The 19,412-nt window shown below is 44.3% G+C and overlaps 1 long non-coding RNA gene and 1 pseudogene across 1 annotated transcript; both read left to right on the forward strand.

Moving 5' to 3' along the window:
• The first annotated feature begins 130 nt into the window (after positions 1 to 130).
• Positions 131 to 18,451, forward strand: LOC141572163 (uncharacterized). Its single transcript, XR_012497356.1, has 3 exons — positions 131 to 232; positions 11,727 to 11,835; positions 12,182 to 18,451. It is a non-coding gene; the product is annotated as an uncharacterized LOC141572163 (long non-coding RNA).
• LOC141572162 (large ribosomal subunit protein uL23 pseudogene) lies at positions 8,667 to 11,711 on the forward strand (annotated as a pseudogene).
• Positions 18,452 to 19,412: the final 961 nt, after the last annotated feature.

Genomic DNA, 19,412 nt, shown 5'->3' on the forward strand with positions numbered 1-19,412 from the left:
CCGAAGTACCTACAGCGCGCAGGCTCAGCCTCTCAGACACAGACAGCACAGCCCAGCAGTGGGCGATGTCCAGCCACCCCGCCCCTGACCACGCCCACACGCCGGGGAACTGCTGTCTCCCCTGGGAAGGCTGGTTCCTGCTCTATGCAGCCCATCTCTGCGGACCTATGGGGAAGTCTCTGCTGTGGTCTTCTGTGGGTTCATCTTGTTTGGGACTCTGCTTCCTGAGCTTGTAAGTCTAGTGCCGTCACCACATTAGGGAAGTTTTTCCATCATTGTTTCTTCAATAGGTTCTCAATTCCTTGCTCCCTCTCTTTTCCTTCTGGTATGCCTATGATGCAAATGTTGGTATGCTTGATATTGTCCCGGAGGTCCCTTAAACTACCCTCATTTTTTAAGATTCTTTTTGCTGTTCTGTTTGGGTGTTCCCTGCTACCTTGTCTTCCAAATTGCTTATTTGAACCTCCGCTTCATGTAATCTACTGTTGATTCCCTCGAATGTATTCTTCATTTCAGTTATTATATTCTTTATCTCAGACTGGTTCTTTTTTATGCTTTCTATCTCTATTTTTATGTTTCCTGTCTCTTTCTTGAAGTTCTTACTGAGGTAAGTAAGCATCCTTATAACCAGTGTTTTGAACTCTGTATCTGGTAGATTGCTTGTTTCCATTTTGTTTATTTCTTTTTCTGGAGCTTTCTGCTGTTCTTTCATAGGACATATTTCTTTGTTTCCTCATTTAAGTTGCCTCCCTGTGTCTGTTTTTATGCATTAGGCATAGAGCTACTATGTTTCCCAGTCTTAGGAGAGTGGCCTTATGTAATAGATGTCCTGTGGGGCCCAGTGGGCCAGTAATGCTGGTCACCTGAGTCAAGTGCTCCAGGTGTGTCCCTTATGAGGGCTGTGTGTGCCCTCCTATTGTAGTTGAGCCTCGGTTGCTGTTTGCACATCAGTTTGACCCTCAGGCTGATTGGTTGTGAGGACCGCCCAGGACTATAGTGGAGGAGCTGTCATGCAGGGGCTGACGTGACAGAGCAGGATTTGCTTTAGCAGGGCTCTGGTACCTGCCCAGTCTGCCTTTTAGGTGTGTGGTCTGTGGAGTGGCCTGGTGGTGCTCTGGTGCAGTCCAAAGCTGGCCACAGGGCGTGCTGGCCCCTGGGGCCTTCTGGGAGGGGCTCTGCCACAAGCCAAGTTCACTGCATTCTGTACACTGCTGGGCCACCTGGCATGGGCCACAAAGCAATCCACAAATATCTTCCACCTTCCCCGGGTGTGAAGGTGCCTTGGAGAGGCTAAGCTACAAACCGAGGCCAGCTGCCACTAGTCCTGGGCCTGGGGCTGCTTAGCAAGAGGTACAGGGCACACTGAGGCCAGAGGCTGCTTGTTTATGGTTTGTGAAATTTTGAGAGATCTTAACAAAGTCCACAGATGAGCCAAGACAGGCTGTTTGTATGGAAAGGCCACTGGAAGCAGCTTGGGTGGGCCCACAAATTGGATGGGGCAGGGTCTCAGGGAATCACCAAGGCAGGGCAAACAGTGTTAACCAGGTTGCTGGAGACTCAGATATGGTGACTACCTGAGTCTGCATGCTGGGAGGGGAAAGGGCTCAACAAAGAAACAGTAGCTTCTTCTAGCACTTCTGTCTAGGAGAAAGCTGCCCTTCCAGTCCTCCCCCTGTAGCCAGACAATTCAGTTCCTCCCTGTATGTCCTTGGCATCTTTCAAGCTGCTGCCCCAAGCTGGAACTCAGAGAAAGTGAGTCCATCAGCAAATAAGTCATGCTTCGGCCCTTTAAGAGGAACGCCTGGGACTGCAGCAGCCCTCCATCTCACTTAGCCATAATCTCCACTGGTTTTCACAGCCAAAATTTAAAGGGACTTCTCTTCCTGGCATTGGAACACTGAGCTGGGGAGCCTGGTGTGGGGCTGGGACCCCTCATTCCTCAGGGGGGACCTATGTAGCCAAGATATGCCTCCCAATTTTTAACCACCACATATGAGTATGGGGACTAGCCCATTCCATGTCTCCATCCTTCCTACCAGTCTCAACGTGGCTTCTTCTCTATATCCTTAGTTATAAGACTTCGGTTCAGCTGACCTCAAGTGATTCTCAGTGATGCTTGTTTTGTAGTTTAGTTGTAATTTTGATGTGGTTGTGAGAGGATGTAAGCACAGCATTTACCTACTCTGCCATCTTGACCAGAAATATCCATGACAGCTCTTTTAAAATCATTGTCTGATACATTATTTTTATGTGTCATTTCTGGGTCTCTTTCTATTGCCTTAATTTTTATCCTGATTATGTGTCACATTTTCCTACTTCTTTGCATGTCTAGTATCTTTGAATGAAGGATATTGCAAATATGTCTAGTATCTTTGAATGAAGGATATTGCAAATATCAATTGAATGAAGGATATTGCAAATATTTCATTTTTTAAGCACTTGAATTTTGTTATTGTATTTTAAAAACAAGATATTTGAGCTGTGCTCTTACAGGTAGTTCATTTACTTGTAGATCAGCATGGTCCTTTCTGAGGCTTATTTTTAAGCTCTGTTGGGTGGATCTACAGTAGCTTTTACCCTGGTGCTACTTAAGTTCTGTTCCTAAGGTATGACTTTTCTAGGATTTCTACTGAATGTCCTGGGTGCTCACTGAAATATCTCCATGTGGCTAGTCAGAACTCAAATGTCTCCAGTCCTGTGCAACCTATAATTACCCAGTGAGTTACTCTTTTCCCTGGTAGTTGTTCTTTGTATGGACTTGTGGAATCTCACCTGAACATCACAACATAGCATTCAGCCGAAATCTCCCAGATACCATGCAGATTTATGATTTTTTTTCTTATCTTTGAAAATTCAACTTCCCTCAGCATTCCAAACATCTATCTCTGTCTTCTCACCTCTCAGCTTCTCAGCACAGCAAGACTGCTGCGCTCTGCTTGGATTCCTTCTCTTTGTACCATAGTTTAGAAAGTGCTTCAGGCAAAAAGCAGAGTATTGTGGGACTCATTTGTTTCCCTTCTTTCAGAAGTTATAGTCCTTGTGTGTCTATTTTCCAAAGACTGAAAAGAGTTGTTTCATTTATTTTGTCCAGTGCTCTGGTTGTTAATGGCAGAAGGGTTGATCTGGTATCAATTATGGGAATACACTCTTTTTAAATGAGGCTTTTTTGTTGTTGTTATGTGGTAATTAACCAATAGTACACCAGTTCTGGGGAAGGGCTTTTTTTTTATTCTTGTCTTAAACATTGTTGGGGAAAAAATAAATAGTGACTTTTTTGCTTCTGAAGACACATGATGCCAGGAACTGTTGCAGCAGCAACGATGAGGGAAGCCTATTTACGAAGACAGGCCAATGTGCTGAAAATGTCAGACTATAAAGAATGAAAACACCTGGGTCTGTGAAAACATCAGTGAGATGATATATCATAACCAACTCTGAAACTGTCTTAGCTCTAAACTAGCAGTTCTCAAAACTTTTGGTCTCAGGGCCCACTCTTAAAAATTATTGAGGACCCAACCAGATTTTGAATGTGCATAGTATAGATATCAGTATTTACCATATTATTAATTGAAATTGAGAACAAAATGGTACACAGAATAAAGAAGGCTACCTTAAATCCCACTGATCGAACACAAAAGGTAGCTTCATTTTTCGTATTACCATATAATCTTTGCTTAACTACACAGATAGTTTAGGTACTTATAATGATCTATCATTAACCAAGCACTTCCCCCGTGAGCATTAGACATCAGTCTGCTATATTTAGTCTGCAAACATATATCATAAAAACAATGGTATTATGGATCAGCATGACCCTTAGCTATTGTAGAATTCAAATATTGTCACATCTCTTTATTTCACTTTTTTCCATTCATTCATTCATTCACTCAACAAACATTTATGGTGCTAGGCAATGGGGGTACAAATATAAATAAGACAGACACTGTCCCTGCCTTAAAGGATCTTACCATCTAGGAGGGGAGATGGACATCATCATGTGATATCATGCATTTATCCATATGAGCTATGCATTCATGTTATGTTTGCACAAGTGTCAAAATATAGAATGTCTAATTTCTTAATGCTCTTGCGAATTATGTACAAGTGACCAGATGTGGCAGCTCTGTGTGTTTTGGTTGACCAAGTTAGTTCCTCAAGGCTATAAAAGCAGAACCATGAAGTGTCTTCCACTTTTGTGGTTTAATCTCCAGACAGCACTCCATTCTACTTCCTGCCACAGGATGGGTAGTCAGATAAAATGTTCTTTTGAATGAGGAGAACAATTAAGTATTCAAAATGTGAGAACAAGAAAACACAATATAAAAATAGAACTCACCAGCCTGCTTTATGAAACGTATTTGAAACTGGTGGATTTAATCGTAGCATTTTTACCATATTCCATCCTCTCTAGAGTAGACCACATTTATAAGGAGGAAGTCAGCAAAACATTAACCGTACCACTTACTCTATTTTTTAACTCTAGGCCAGTTATGAAGAAATCTGTTTTCTGTTTCAGTCATAGAACTAATCATAAATTATAAAAAAAATACCAAAAAACTTATTTAGAAAATAAAACTTCCAAGTTGATAGAATAGCACAATCAACCCTTGTGTACCCTTCCTCTAATTTCAACAGTTATTAATGTTTTGCCCATTTTTGCCACATTTGCTTGTATATGTATACTTTTTGGTCTGAATTATTTGAAAGTAGATTATAGACACCACAGCACCTCACCCCTAAAAGTTTCAGTACATACCTCATAAGGACAAAGACATTCTCATATAGAGCCACAATGTCATTACCACACCCAAGAAACGTTATCATTAATTTAATAGTAATAATTCAATAGTAGCCCTGGGATTGTATGTCAACTCAGCCCATCTTCCTGCTGGAACTAGCTGCCTGCCCCCCTACATGGGCACTGAGCCCTGTCCCAGCCCTGTCCACTGCCTGTCCAGAACTAAAAGCCCAACTTGGGATGCTGTTACTGTCCAGAGACTGCCAGGCACCTTCATTCACCAGTTCAGACCTTGGATGCTGATGCCTTCTACACCCCTAAACCAGTCCACCATTCTCCATCCCTGGGGGCCAGCCCCACAGTTAGGCTAATACCTCTTGACCTTTTGACCTTAATCTGTGGCCGTTTGTAGCTTCCCATTGATATTTAAAATGGCAAGATGTTAACTATACATAATAGGATCAGCCATAGACATTTCCAATGTGTTCCTTGTACATAATGCTGCCAAGAAAAATGCTTTTAGCAGCAACACCCATGAGCTTAAATGTCATTAATATTTGGGTTATAAAAGCGAAGTGCATTCCAGCTTTGTAGTAAGGGAAAATGCTTTGGAATGATGAAGATCAAATTGTTGAAGGTGGTGAGGGAGTGGACAGCTTTGACTCTTACTCTCCTCACTTATTTATTCTCTCAGCCTAAGCCTGTCTCTTGTAGCAGGGCAGGGAGAGCAAATTCTTTAGGTCCCAGTGGGCATCTGCAGTGACCATCACAGCACAGCATGCAATAAGCAAAGACTCAGTACCAAGATGAACAGGCATGTGACAGGCATTTGCCAGCCTTGGTCCCTGTGAGGTCATTTGCAGATCCAGGGAATGGCAAGGACTCTGCAGAGCACTTTGACCATGTTGACGTTCAAGGGCACAGGCTCATTTGAATAGGAGTACTCACTCCTATTGTCTGCCAGTAAAAGGAACTTGCTGCAGGAACAAAAAGCCTGAGAGAAAAGGAAAAAGCAGGGGAGTGAATCAAAATAGAAACAGGCTCAGTGCTCTGACAGGCAAGGTTCTCAATGAATCTGGTCCTTTAGTGAGTAGAAATATCTCATTTGAAATAGAGCCTCATCGGCAAGTTTTGGGCTTTCTATTTTGCCACGTTAATGCTCTGACAAAGGGCTGCAGCACTGCTGATGTAGGAAATGAGGGGGAAAAGTAGACATTAAATGGGTCTTCCATTCTTCCCTTTTATGCAGGAGGCTGTGTGCTGGTTACCTAGGAAACAGCTTGGATGTGAAACTCCAGAAAATGTGCTGTCAGGCAGCAGGAGATGCAATTGTTGATTTTTTTTGCTGGCATTGCGTGACACCAGGCCAGTTTCTTAACCCCTCAGAATCCGTTTCCTCCTGTGCAAGGAGAGAATATCTGCTTCGCAAGTGTGTGAGTGTATGTGAGTATGCATGTGTGTTTGTGTGTGTGAAGCACCTTAGCTGGTTGTAGAATACAGAAAGAGCTCAGTGTGGATTTCCTCCCTTCTTTCCTACTTGCCTCACAAGCATGCCACACTTAATGGGCGCCATTGATTAAATGGGATATAGATCTGATATAGAAACAATATGGGTAATGAATGAGAAGTTAATTCAAGTTTTTGTAACAGGAATGATATTTAGCACTTAATAGGAAAATTCATTATGTGGTATTAGATGATAAATCTTTTGTAAATCAAAAAATCATTTAAAATGCAAATACTTCTAATTTATCACCTTTGTGAATTTCAAATTTTTTAAATTTAATGTTGTAGATGTTCTCTGAATGAGTGCAGCTGCATAGCAGTGGTATGATGGGCCTCAGAAATCTCTTTTGTTCTGCTCGAGTTCAGACCAAATGAGATATGAGTGTGAGAGCTGGACATATCAATGGCAAAATGGCAGCATTATTACTGATAAAATATATGTTACTGGCCTGTGCAGCAACAATGGGCCTTTTAATGTTGCTCCCCAGAATTGGAAAGATTTCCCACTCCCCTCCCCATAGCACTGGACAGTTGTGGCCACTGCCTGCGGCAGCACCCCAGTGCAGCTTGCTGCTCAGCAGAGGCAGCCCACAGCACACTCTCAGTAAGCAGACCCCTAACTATCCCAGTAATGCCATAGAATTAGAGGTTGATGACCATGCATGCATTAAAGACTTCAAAGACGTTAAGGCTACAAGTTTCCAATTTCATTAAGGAAGTGAATTCCCCCTTCAGGACTATGAGGCTCTCATCTCCCCAGCTGCTGGAGTTTGGGCCACTGATGGCCCTCAGCTGAGCCCCTCTCTTAGCATTACCTTCAGCTAAAGAGAGCTGCCTCATCCAAAGTTGTGGTCCCTTCCTCGGGGACACCTTATATGCAAGAGCTTGTCCATGGCAGGAAGGTACAAAGGTTTACCCCCCTTGCTTCAATTTGGGACATCTCTGAAGGCTCATCTGAACTCCAGTGCATCCCATGGGATTGGCTGAGCCCTTTATGGGGACTGCACATTTCAACTCCTCACTTCTCCCAATCCTGCTTCCTTCATACTCCAATATGCTTCTTCTGCAAATCTCTCTCTGTTTCCCAAGAAACTGATCTGACATAATTATTTTCAAAGTACTTAAATCATGCATTTAGATTGTACGGAGGCGACGGACTTCACCAGACAGAATTACATCTGGAAACTCACATTCTTCTGTCATTTTCTTGATATATTTATGTGATCATATTTGTTGTGCGGTAGACCCTGCTCGCCGCGCCATGTGTCACGCGGGGTGGCCTGTGGGGTCTCTGCTCCCGCTCCCCACATAAGAACGCAGGATATGGTGAGGCCAAAAAGGAACACCCACGGAGCCATAAGTAGGGGAGTCATACCACTATATTCTCGCTGGCGGCATCCGCCTCTCTGCAATCCACTCTTGCTAGCTCAGCCGCCATCTTCTTGCTAGCCCCCATTTTTTTCTGCTAGCGTAGCCACAGCAGTTATATTAGTGGCCAGTGGCTCACTGGTTACAGCTGTCGGCCAACTAGCCACAGCTGATGGCCATGCAATCACAGTTGATGGCCATTTACTACCTGAGCCAGCACCTGTCTATGTGAGGCCGAGAGCCTGGAAACTGCTTTCTGGGGCTCTGTCCCACAATATTTCTTCTTTTTTTTTGTTTTTTTATTTCTAATTCTTTCTCTGTGGTTCCTAGTTATTGGATGTTGGACTTCTGGCTGGTCTTCTAATTTTCTTATCAAATTCTTTCCTATTTTCCATCCCCCTCTCTTACTGTACTTTCTAGATTTTCTTGACTTGATCTTCCAGTGGCATCAATTAAGTTTTCATTTTCGCTCTTGTATTTTTTAATTTCTAAGAACTTTGTCTTAATTCTTTAAATTTTATATTTTTATAGCATTCTATTCTTATTAATCTATCATCACTTATCAGAGGAGATTCATGAGATTTTTCAAAGACATTTTTCTCTCCCTACATAATTTCCTCCATATGTCTTTTTTCTTTTTTAATCTTTGTTTGCTTGTTTGAGCCTCTGTCTTTCACGATAGAGGTTTTCTTTAGGTATCTGGCAATCTTTTGTGTGCTCCTTTTAAAGAGAGACAGGAAGAAGCTAACTGGGATCTCTGAGCCCATGGGCAGAGCTTTTGGACTTGAGGATTCATTAGATAAATTATGGGTGATCTGTCCAGTTGTTTGCTTGGGGAACCATCAGAGACAGTGTACAGATTGAATGATAGCTGAATATTTGCTCTGTGATAGTGCAATTTTATGTCTCAACTTGGCTAAGCTATGGAGCCCAGCTGTTTGGTCAAACAGCAGCCTAGATGTTGCTGTGAAGGTACTTTGTAGACCTGATTCACATTTACAAGCAATTTACTTTAAATAAAACAGATGACCCTTCAAAACATGGATGAGTCTCATCCAATTGGGTGAAGGCCTTTAGAACAAAAACTGGTTTCCCAGAGAAGAATCCCTTCAAGACTACAGAAACCCTGTTTGAGTTTCCAGCCTGCTGGTTTACCCTGCAGATTTTAGGCTCTATTGGTCCTGTTTCTAGAGAACCCTGACTGATACACTCTTCTTTGCAATATCACTTTTCTCCTCTACCAATCAAGAGGTGGAGTCTATTTCTTTACCTCTTAAATCTGGGTTTAGCTATATGATTTGCTTTTGCCAATGAGACATTAGCAAATGTGATGCAAGCAAAGATAGGAAAAGTCCTTGTGAACTGGAGCTTGCCCTCTCCTGCCACTGGGGACCCTTTTGCCACCAAAGGAATAAGCATGATTAACCTGATGGACAATGAAAGACACAGGGCTGTGGTTCCAGCTGACATCACGCCAACTGCCAGACATAACATTGAGTCTCTCACTAGACCAACAAGCCTGTCAACCACCAGATGTGAATGAAGCCACCCTAGAATATTAAGCCCCAATGGAACTGGCCCATAAAAAGAAATTACTCAGCCAACTCTCAAACTTGTGATTTATAATAACTATTCTGGCTTTTCACGAAAATGGCGCCGAAAGCAAAGAAGGACGCTGCTGACCCTCCCGAAGCTGAAGCCAAAGCAAAGGCTTTAAAGAAAGCAGAGCTGAAAGGCATCCACAGCCACACAAAAAAGAAGATCCGGACATCACCCACCTTCCGAGGGCCCAAGACACTGCGGCCCCGAAAGCAGCCTAACTATCCTCAAAAGAGCCCCGGGGAGAAATAAACCTGACCACTACGCCATCAGCAAATTCCCCCTAACTACCGAGTCAGCCATGAAGAAGATAGAAGACAACAGTACACGTGTGTTCATTGTGGACGGCAAGGCCAACAAGCACCGGCTCAAACAGGCTGGGAAGACTGCTCTGTGACACTGACGTGGCCAAGGTCAATTCCCTGATCAGGCCTGATGGACAGAAGACCGTGTATACGCTCAGCTGGCTCCCCACTAGGATGTTGCCAACAAACTTGGGGTCATCCAACCTGAGTCCAGCTGGCTGATTCTAACTACACAATTTTTTCACTGTAAAAAAACAAAATAACTGTTTTGTCTTAATCCACAAAATTTTGGGTTAGTTTGTTACACAGCAAAAAATAGCAGATATGATCATTATTATTATTACATCTTTCTCCTTGAAATGATCATATCCCCCAGAACATCCCTGCCGATATCCCACGTCTTATGCCTGCTGCCAGCATTCTAAGAGCTGCGTAGAAGCCTGGAGGTTTCAGCATTTAGCGTGTAAATATTTACTTAATCCCCTGAATAAATTAGGGCCAACTACAAACTTCTAAAGGGCACAAAGTATCCACATAGAAGCCTACCCTCACTTCTGACAAGTGCAGATTTGAGAGGTTCCCAAAACTACCCTCAGTTTTCATAATTTGCGAGAGGACTCACAGAACAGAGTGAGTCACAGAACTCACTGACAGCTGTTTTGATTATGGTTTATTATGGGGAAAGGATACAGATTAAAATCAGCCAAGGGAGGAGACACAGGGCAGGAGTCCAGAGGGCTCCAAATGTAGAGGTTCCAGTCGTTCTCTACTCATGGAGTAATGGACAATGTGAACTCCCATAATCAATGTGTCACAACAAGCACTGAGGCCTGCCTACCACGGAAGTCCTCCTGAGCCTGTGCTGTCCAGAGTTTTATTGGGCTTTGGCCACATACTGCCCACACAGCCAATCTTTAGTCTCCAGCCCCTCCTGGAGGTTGGGCTGATACCTTTAGTCTCTAGTTCCTGGGAGATCTGAATTGGTACCATGTGGCCCACAGTCCCTGTCACAAATCACACTGATAGACTGTCAGGTGCACAAAGCCCCCAAGCAAACAAAGATCCTCCTATTAGGCAGGACATTTCAGGAGCTTAGAAATCACCTCCCAGGAGCCAAGGGCAAGGGCCAGATATGTCTTAGGGTAAGAAGAATTATTCACTACACATGCCATCCTCTGACCTTTGGCTGAGACAGGACCTTGTGGTTCGGCTCATGCCTCCCTAGAAAGAAAAGCCTATTCTGTGTGATTTTGGATGCTTGCAGATGTCTGAGATTAGCACATTCTTGTATTGCAATAGCCTTTTTGGTTAAAGTTGCTCCATATCTATGACTGGATATGTGTTTATTTGACAGTAGGGTCCCGGAGACGAAGATGTTAGATAAATTCCCTAAATGAGCACCATCTAGATATGGTGACATGTAATGCCACTCTGGCTTCCTGTCTGCCAGGCAGCAGGTGACAGCATTGGGGCTGCAGTTACCCACCACAGTGGGCAAAGCAGGAGCAGGCATGGTACATGGGTGTGGGCCGGCATCCGAACAAGGACATGGTCTCTGTCAGAACAGCCATATTGCCCACCCCAACCTCCCCACCCCCTTCTCTGCTGCAAATTCATAATAGAGTCTGCGCCCTCACCAAGGCTAGCTCCATTCACTGCCCCAGTCGTACTCCCAGGCTTCTGCCTGCCCTTATCCCTCGCCATCCCCTGCTGTGCTCAGTGGCCAGAGGCAAGTGTGGATGTCAGTGGTATAAAACTGCACTGTGTGGAGGGCTAGCTGGGGTTTGTGCCAGAAGACACTGATTCCTAAGGCAGCCACAGGGGGAGATCCACCTGGTCCTCAGTCCTGCCAGGACCCATCTGTCAGCTGGGATGCTGCAGCATCAGCCCTGCCTGGGGGTGACAGCCTCCCTGGCAACCATGGCTTCCCCAGAAGGAGATGTGCTGTGGCCACCCTTCTCCTCTGTCAGTGCCCCTCCCAGCTTTTCAATTGTTGCCATAATATGGCCGCTGCTCTGCGGATTTCCAAGCCCCTCAGCAGCAGCTGCTGGAGGAAGAGAGGCGCACAGCTATCTGGTCTGTCTAGCACTCTTTAACTGTCTGACCACGATGGCCACTCTTCCAAGGACACGAGAAGAAGTGGGCCATCCTTTCTGATATTTAGGATGCTAGGCCATCACGTGGTTTTGTTTCTTTTTTTCAATTTCCAGTTTTGGGAGGTCATCAGTGATGAGCATGGGATCGACCCCACTGGCAGTTACCATGGAGACAGTGATTTGCAGCTGGAGAGAATCAATGTGTACTACAATGAAGCTGCTGGTGATTATTTGCATATGGTTTGCTTTTCAATCAGTCTTGCTTTCCATACTGTGGCAGTTGCAATGTACTAGAGACATGCAAATGACAAATAAATGCTTCTTGCATACATTTTAAATGTCAACTGCTAAAAAATACACTCTATGGTTCCTTAGGACTGCTGCATGTTCGCCATGACTAAGCATGCCCATCAGTTCCTTTTTAAAGCAGAGAAGCTCCCCTATTCTCGTACTCTTGTCTCACGTGCTGGAACTTTCTCTAATGAATTCTGCTGTGAAAGGCGCATAGAGTACTATCTAGTCTGCTTCCTTTGCCAACCGCAGGTCTAAGTCCAGCTCTGTTCCCGCAGGAAACAAATACGTACCTCGGGCCATCCTTGTGGATCTGGAACCAGGCACGATGGACTCAGTCAGGTCTGGACCATTCGGCCAGATCTTCAGGCCCGACAACTTCGTGTTCGGTACGTAGTCATGGTCAGTGGCGACTGGCTCAAAGAGTCTTCCTCCTAAACACCGTGGAAACCAGAGTTCTTAGGGCCGAATGCCAAGGTGGACACTGCGTGACCACAGACAGCCCTGAGTCCTGACCTAACTCCACCTTGTCCACGGGCGGTAACTCTAGACAGCTCTAAGAACAGTGTCAGCCTGCAGAGGGCTGCTGTAGCCCTCCTACTACAGAGCCGTCTGTGAAGGGGAAAGAATAAAGAGAAGAAAAAAGCTTCAAATGAGTTCATAGGCAACTGGTAATTTGAGAGGACTGGTGACAACAGGTAACCACTTCAAGAAGCAAAGGCCAAAGGCACAGTTTATGACCAGAAGTGAGACAACTGCTTAGAGCCCGTGTTCTCTTCTGATCTCGCTGTGACTTTGCCCTTACCTGTCAGTTGGACCTGCTTTAAGTTTATAAATACTGAACGCAGACCTGTGCACACTGGCTGTGAGCATGATGCCCTTTTCCCAGTATAGGCCCTGACGGTGTCTGAGCTCACTCTGAAGATAAAGTGTCCTTGCCCACAATCCACATGCTAACAGCAGAGGGAAAGGATGGGTGAGATGGTTCTTAGCAGCTCCACAAAGAACCAGGACAGCTTTATAGGATTCACCAGTATGATGAGGCTGCCCAGAGCCTCAGAACTGCATTCATTATAGTTCTCAATTAAGAACAACCCTACTGTGAGTGAAAAGGGGAAGGGATTGAAATATGCAAATTGCCAGTTATACAGTCACACAGATGTGCAGTCAACGGGGAATATAGTCAATAATACTGTAATGATGATGTATGGCGTCAGATAGGTACTAGACTTATAGGGGTGCTCATTTCGTTAGTTTATAAGTTTCTAGTCACTATGACCACTATGTTGTACACTTGAAACTAATATAATATTGGATGTCAACTGTAACTGAAAAAAAGTTTCTTTAAAGAAAAAGGAAAAAAAAAGTATAACTTGATAAGTTCTGAATCCTGTGCTTCCCCAGATTACGAAGGACTCAAATCCTGTGTCACAGGGGGATGTGGGGGCCCAGGAAGGGACTGAAAATGTTTAGCTGGTATAGATATCTGAAAAGTGTGGAGAAGACAGTCATCAGCTAAGGGGCCAAACCAGGACCGATAGCTGAATGGCAGGTGTAAGGAGATGTGGAGAAACTTTCTAACAAACATGTTTGTGGCCCGCACTGTTGGTACCCGCCTATATTCCTTTGACCCTCATTCTTCCCAGACTCCCTACTGCATGTCCTACCTGTAACACCCCTTTGGAAGGAGAACCCATTCAAGGACAGTCTGGAGGTGGATAGTCCAGCTTCCTGACTTTCAGGGGGACTCTGAGTGATGGTCCACCTCGTCTCTTACAGACCCCCCAGTGTGAAGCCCTGTGCCCACAGCAGTAATCTGCTCACAGGTGCAGCCTGATGGCTTCCTTCCCTCTCTCAGCTCAGTTCCCCAACCCCCTCCTGCTGCTTCCTGCGATCAGCTCCCTAAAAAACTTCCACTCAATCCTTGTCTCAGATTTGCTTCTGGGGTCTGACCTAGACACTCACCAAAGAGGAGATGGTATAGTAGTTTTCTATTGTTGTGTAACAAGTTACCACAAACTCAGGGGCTTAAAACATCATAATCGTCTAACAGTTTCCATGGTCAAGAGTCTGGCATGGTGGGTCCTCTGCTCAGGGCCTCACAAGGCTGACCACCCTGAGCTGCTCCATCTGGAGTACAGGGCCGTCTTCCATGCCCCTCAGGCAGTTGGCAGAATCCAGCTCCCTGCAGACGCAGGTCTGCGGTCCGTTTGGTTGCTGGCTGTTGACCAGAGGCTGTCCTCTGCTCCTAGAGACTGCCTGCCATTACCTGCCACATGGCCCTCTCCACAAATGGCAGCTGCCCCTTCAAAGCCAGCAGGAGGGTATCTCTACTGCTTCAAAATGCTGACCTTCTCTTCTGCTACCAGCTGAAGAAAATTCTCTGCTTTAAAAGGGCTCATGTAATTTGGCAAAGTCCACCTGAATTATCTCCCTATTTTAAGGTCAACTGATTTGAGACCTTAGTTACATTGGTAAAATCCCTTCACAGCACCTCAATTAGTGTTTGATTGAACAACTGGGAAAAGGTGTGTGCACTCCAGAGCCGGATGACTCTTGGGGCTGTCTTAGAATTCTGACAACCACCAGTGGGCAGTTTGGAGAACAGAAGGATGTTCTTTGGAACATCTTGTTCATAGAGTAACTGACTTTTCTACTTCCTATCTGTGGGGACAGAATCCCAAAAAGCAGTTTCCAGGCTCTCGGCCTCACATAGACAGGTGCTGGCTCAGGTAGTAAATGGCCAACTGTGATTGCATGGCCATCAGCTGTGGCTAGTTGGCCGACAGCTGTAACCAGTGAGCCATTGGCCACTAATATAACTGCTGTGGCTGTGCTAGCGAAGAAAGAGGAAAGAGAAAATGGGGGCTAGCAAGAAGATGGCGGCTGGGCTGGAAAGCGTGGATGGTGGTTTGCGGACAGTGTGGACCCAGCCTCCAGTGAGAATATAGTGCCGCCAGAGAGAATATAGTGGTATGACTCCCCTACCTATGGCTCCGTGGGTGTTCCTTTTTGGCCTCACCATGTCCTGCGTTCTTGTATGGGGAGCGGGAGCAGAGACCCAGCAGGGTCTCCTGCACGACACTAGCAGTATGGCCTTGGGCAAGCATTTTAATCTCTCTGAGCCTTAGCTTCTTTTTCCAGAAAATGGTGGTCCTTGTACTTACTTCAGAAGGTTATTATGAGGATTAAATGGAATAATTTATGTAAACTACTTGTCACATGATGTAAACATTATGTAAACTACTTGGTGCTGCCATGAGCATTCTAGTAAGGAAGGTATTCAAAGAAGGGCTACATGACTTCTTGTCAGGAACTCTACAAGGGGAAATCAAGACAGATTAATTTAGGAGTATCTGTTAATTTTTAGAATATATGATTTTCAGGTCCCTTTTGATCACAGATGGCTGTATGTGAATATTCTTGGAAGAGTTAATATACTTACTTATCAGAATAAGGCCTTAATTGATTAGTATTAAATTATTTCCTTGGTACAGATTTTCATAAGGGATGGAATCTGTGTGCTCAAATTGGGGGAAGAGTAGCAAGAGGTGGGAAACAGAATCAAAAAGGAAACTTAACCACCCTTACAATTTCACTTAGGTTAAGTTCCAATTTAGTGAGTTCAATTTGCAACTGTAGCTACAATGAAAATTTCTGTCTTAGTCTGGCTCATAGTAGCAACCTAAGATTTCCTGAGGCAGTCCTGCAGGGCAGAGACTCTTCTAACTTACTGCTGACATGTGCTTCCTAGTTTTCTTGTCTTGCTCTTTCATCACTTCCTTTTAGCCCAGATCTAAGATTGGACAGCAGCTTCTGATCCTGGCATTAATTTCTGGTCAGACTTGATAGCTCATTTGCTGACTCAGCAGCTCCAGATCTTGTTGGGCCTCCGTCCTCCCTTACTCTTCCCGCACCCAACCTATTGACAGCCTCAGCCTCTGCATGATGTTCAGCTTCATTTCCCCAGTGTCAGTATTGGCATCTGTGGGGGCAGAGCCCCAGAAAGTAATTTCCAGACTCTCGGCCTCACGTGGAAGGGTGCTGGCTCAGGTAGTGGATGGCCGTCGGCTGTGGCTGATTGGCCGTCAGCTGTAGCCATTGAGCCATTGGCCACTAATATAACTGCTGCAGCTACGAAGGAGAGTGGAGGAGAGTGGAGGAGAGTGGAGGAGAGTGGTCGGTCAGTTGCAGAGAAAACGGACAGCAGGTCGCACGTCCAGTGAACCCAGCCTCCAGTGAGACCGTAGTGGTATGACTCCCCTACCTATGGCTCCGTGGGTGTTCCTTTTTGACCTCACCAAATCCTGAGTTCTTGTATGGGGAGCGGGAGCAGAGACCCCGGTGCAGGCCGCCCCGCACGACAGCATCTCATCCAGATCTATTTACCTCATTAATTACAAAATTATCCAACCTTAGAAGTCATCTGTGAATTAGCACAATATACAAGTATTCCATGAAAACAAAAATTTGACTTTGAAACACCCAGTACAAAGAAATGTCTGATTGAACATTGCTTCTCTATCCTATAATTTACCCAAAGGCCGACCTCCCCGCTCTTCCCCCAACAAACGAACAGCAACAAAGCTGCCCTTGGCCAGTGCGCCCCCTGCTGGCCAGTGAGGGGAGATGACTGACCCAAGACCTCACCACCTCCTTGATTTTCGTCAAGGTAACTGTCCACACACCTGTTCCTCCCTTTCCTTTTCAAACATTCACAGCTCTGTTAAACCTCTTTCAGATGATGCCTTTCTAACTTATTTGTCTCCATAGTCTTTAATCTCTTTCTTCTAGTCATCAAAAAATTCTAATTATTTCTTTATGTCCACAAAAATGATACTAATAGTGAGTGATGGATGAAGCAAGTTTAAGAGCTTTGTAGGTCCAAGGTACTCTTATTTTTGGAGGCACCATGCCACATCATATCAAAAATATTTTCATTTCTATTTTGTAAAATGTTTACATTAATTATAATTTATGTTATGATGTAAAAGTTAAGTTGCATTTGACTAGTTGATGTGAGGTGCTCTATAGATATGTAACCAAACATTTATTAATTTTACTATTGCAGTTTTCTTTTCATATTTTGGAATTGTCACCCCACCCCCCTACTCCAGCACCCCATCTAAATATCTTAGGTCTCGAAAACTAGATGCTTATTAGTGCCTAATGGTAAAATTGACCTTTCTGATAAGATTAAAACAGTGGAAGTAACAAGTATTCCTTCTAATTAAGAGAAACAAAAGACTACTGGCAGTGTGTTACACAAGTATCAGACATATGAGTGTTCAACAACATTTGGTATAACCATATAATAAATTTTACAAAATCAATCCGCCACATATTTGAAATGATGCCTATTACTATGTTTGTACTACAGGAAAATAAGGCATAAATAATAATTGATAACAAATAAGAGTATTTGTACACAAATTGAGTATTTCTGGGATTTAGTCAGAAACAAAAGAAAAAACCATGAATAAGAAACAATTTGGGGGTTTCTCTGAGGACTCCTGGCTGCACAACTGAGGAGGCCTTGGGAGATTGGATTTTTCCCGAGTTTAAAATAAAAGGCACTTCATATTTTGAGCACATTTTCCCCCTAGGTATTTTATGAGTTTGGTGGTGGTTGGTTGTTGCTCCCACTGCGAAGACTATTCTTGAGAAAGCTGTATAGACCATGTTGTTGGTGGGGTGGGGGAAGGGGGAGAGATTTCTATATTACAGGCTAAAACATTGGCAGTTTTGGAATGGGCACAGATTAAGGCATGGAACGCCTTCCAGGAGAGCAGAGCTGGGAGAGGGGCAGTGACAGAAGAGAGGAGGGCTGCAACAGCAGGACCAGGACACCCCGGGTGGCAGCTTCCCCTGACCCCCCAACCCCCACCGCACCAACTTGCTGTAAGCCCCTCCCAGCACATGATCAGCAGAAGACAGAATTATTAGGCTCTGCACAACCTAACTAGCTTTCTCACTATGGGGAGGAAAATGTTGACGTCAACCTTTCCGTAATTGCTCTTTGCCTTGAAACTGAAACAGAACAAAACTTGAGCTTTGGAGCTACTCAGAAAATGACAAGCATCTTTTCTGCACCAGGCTTGGCCCCATGAAAGTCAGCATGGTTAGCCCCACCAAAATTCTTTGGCAACTCAGATTTTGTCATGAAAAAGCCTGTTTTCAGAAAATAGGTGGCGAGGGAGTCAGAACATTGGAAAGTGACAGGAAAAGGTTCTCTTGGGTTCCAGTCCTCCTCCAGGAGCTGGTCCAGTCTTGGGGGTGCTCGGGCTCAGAATCATCCTCAAGGCATGGGGACTCCATTGACCCACAGACCCTAGAGGGTTTGGGTGAGACAAAGAGCATGGTGCCTCAGCCCACTGCTTGAGTTGTGCTGCTTGTTTGTTTCTACAATAGCACCTTTCCTTGCTGTGGACAACCTCAAGGACTAGGGGTCAGGATTATAATACAGAGGTGTGTACACAATGTTATGGGCACAAAGGAGGGAGCATCACAGAGAAAGTGACATTAGAGTTGAGCCTTGATTTATGGAGAAGATGTCCTGGGGGGAGGGAGGGAGGGAAGGAAGGGAGGAAGGAAGGGGGAAATTGTAATACCAATTATAATAACTAAAATTTATATCACACTTACTGTGAGTCAGGCGGTATTCTAAGTGCTTTCACATATTCATTTATTCAATTTTTGTAATAACCCTAGGAGGTAGGTACTATTATTATTCCCACTTTACACATGAGACAATTGAAGCACAGAGAGGTTAAGTAACTTGCCCTAAGTCACACAGCTAATAAGTGGCAGAGTCAGGATTTGCATCTATTCTGCACAGGGCCTGCGCTCTGAACCACTCAGGGAATGTGGGGGTGGGCTGAATCAGGGTGGTGGGGGGGAATTCATTCCAGTCATGTGAACAGCCTTGGCCATGTGAAGCAGAGAGTTTGCGCGGAATTCAGCATGGCCCAGACACTCTAGGTCAGGAGTGTCCAAACTGTGGTCTATGGGCCAACTGCGGCCTATGATCCGTTGTTAATTGTCCCGCAGCAAATTCCAAAAATATATTTAGTTTACTTAAATAAACCAGGTTAAGCAATACATACTTCACGTCAAGTTAGTGGCCCGGCTGTTTGTGTATTTTACCGCATATGGCCCTTGGTGAAAAACGTTGAAAAAAGTTTGGACACCCCTGCTCTAGATTATGGGGACAATGGTAGCAGTTCAGAAAAGTTTAAATATATTTGAAAATTTGTGAGATTATGTCTGATTTAAATCATGGCATAAGAAAATGTAGTATTTTTCCATTCTTAATATCAAAGACAAAAATAATTGAACTTATGTTAAAAAGAAACAAAAACACCTAAAAATAAAACCCATGAAAAGAAAACAAGGAAGATAGTGCATCAAACATGAATAGTGAAAAAAAATACATTTAGAGAAGAATGGAAAGATATATTTTTATGTTCTTTAGTATTTTCTAAATTTGTAATCAGAAAATATGTACAT

The sequence above is a fragment of the Rhinolophus sinicus genome, linkage group LG06 (genome assembly GCF_036562045.2).
Source record: "Rhinolophus sinicus isolate RSC01 linkage group LG06, ASM3656204v1, whole genome shotgun sequence".
Taxonomy (NCBI): Eukaryota; Metazoa; Chordata; class Mammalia; order Chiroptera; family Rhinolophidae; genus Rhinolophus; species Rhinolophus sinicus.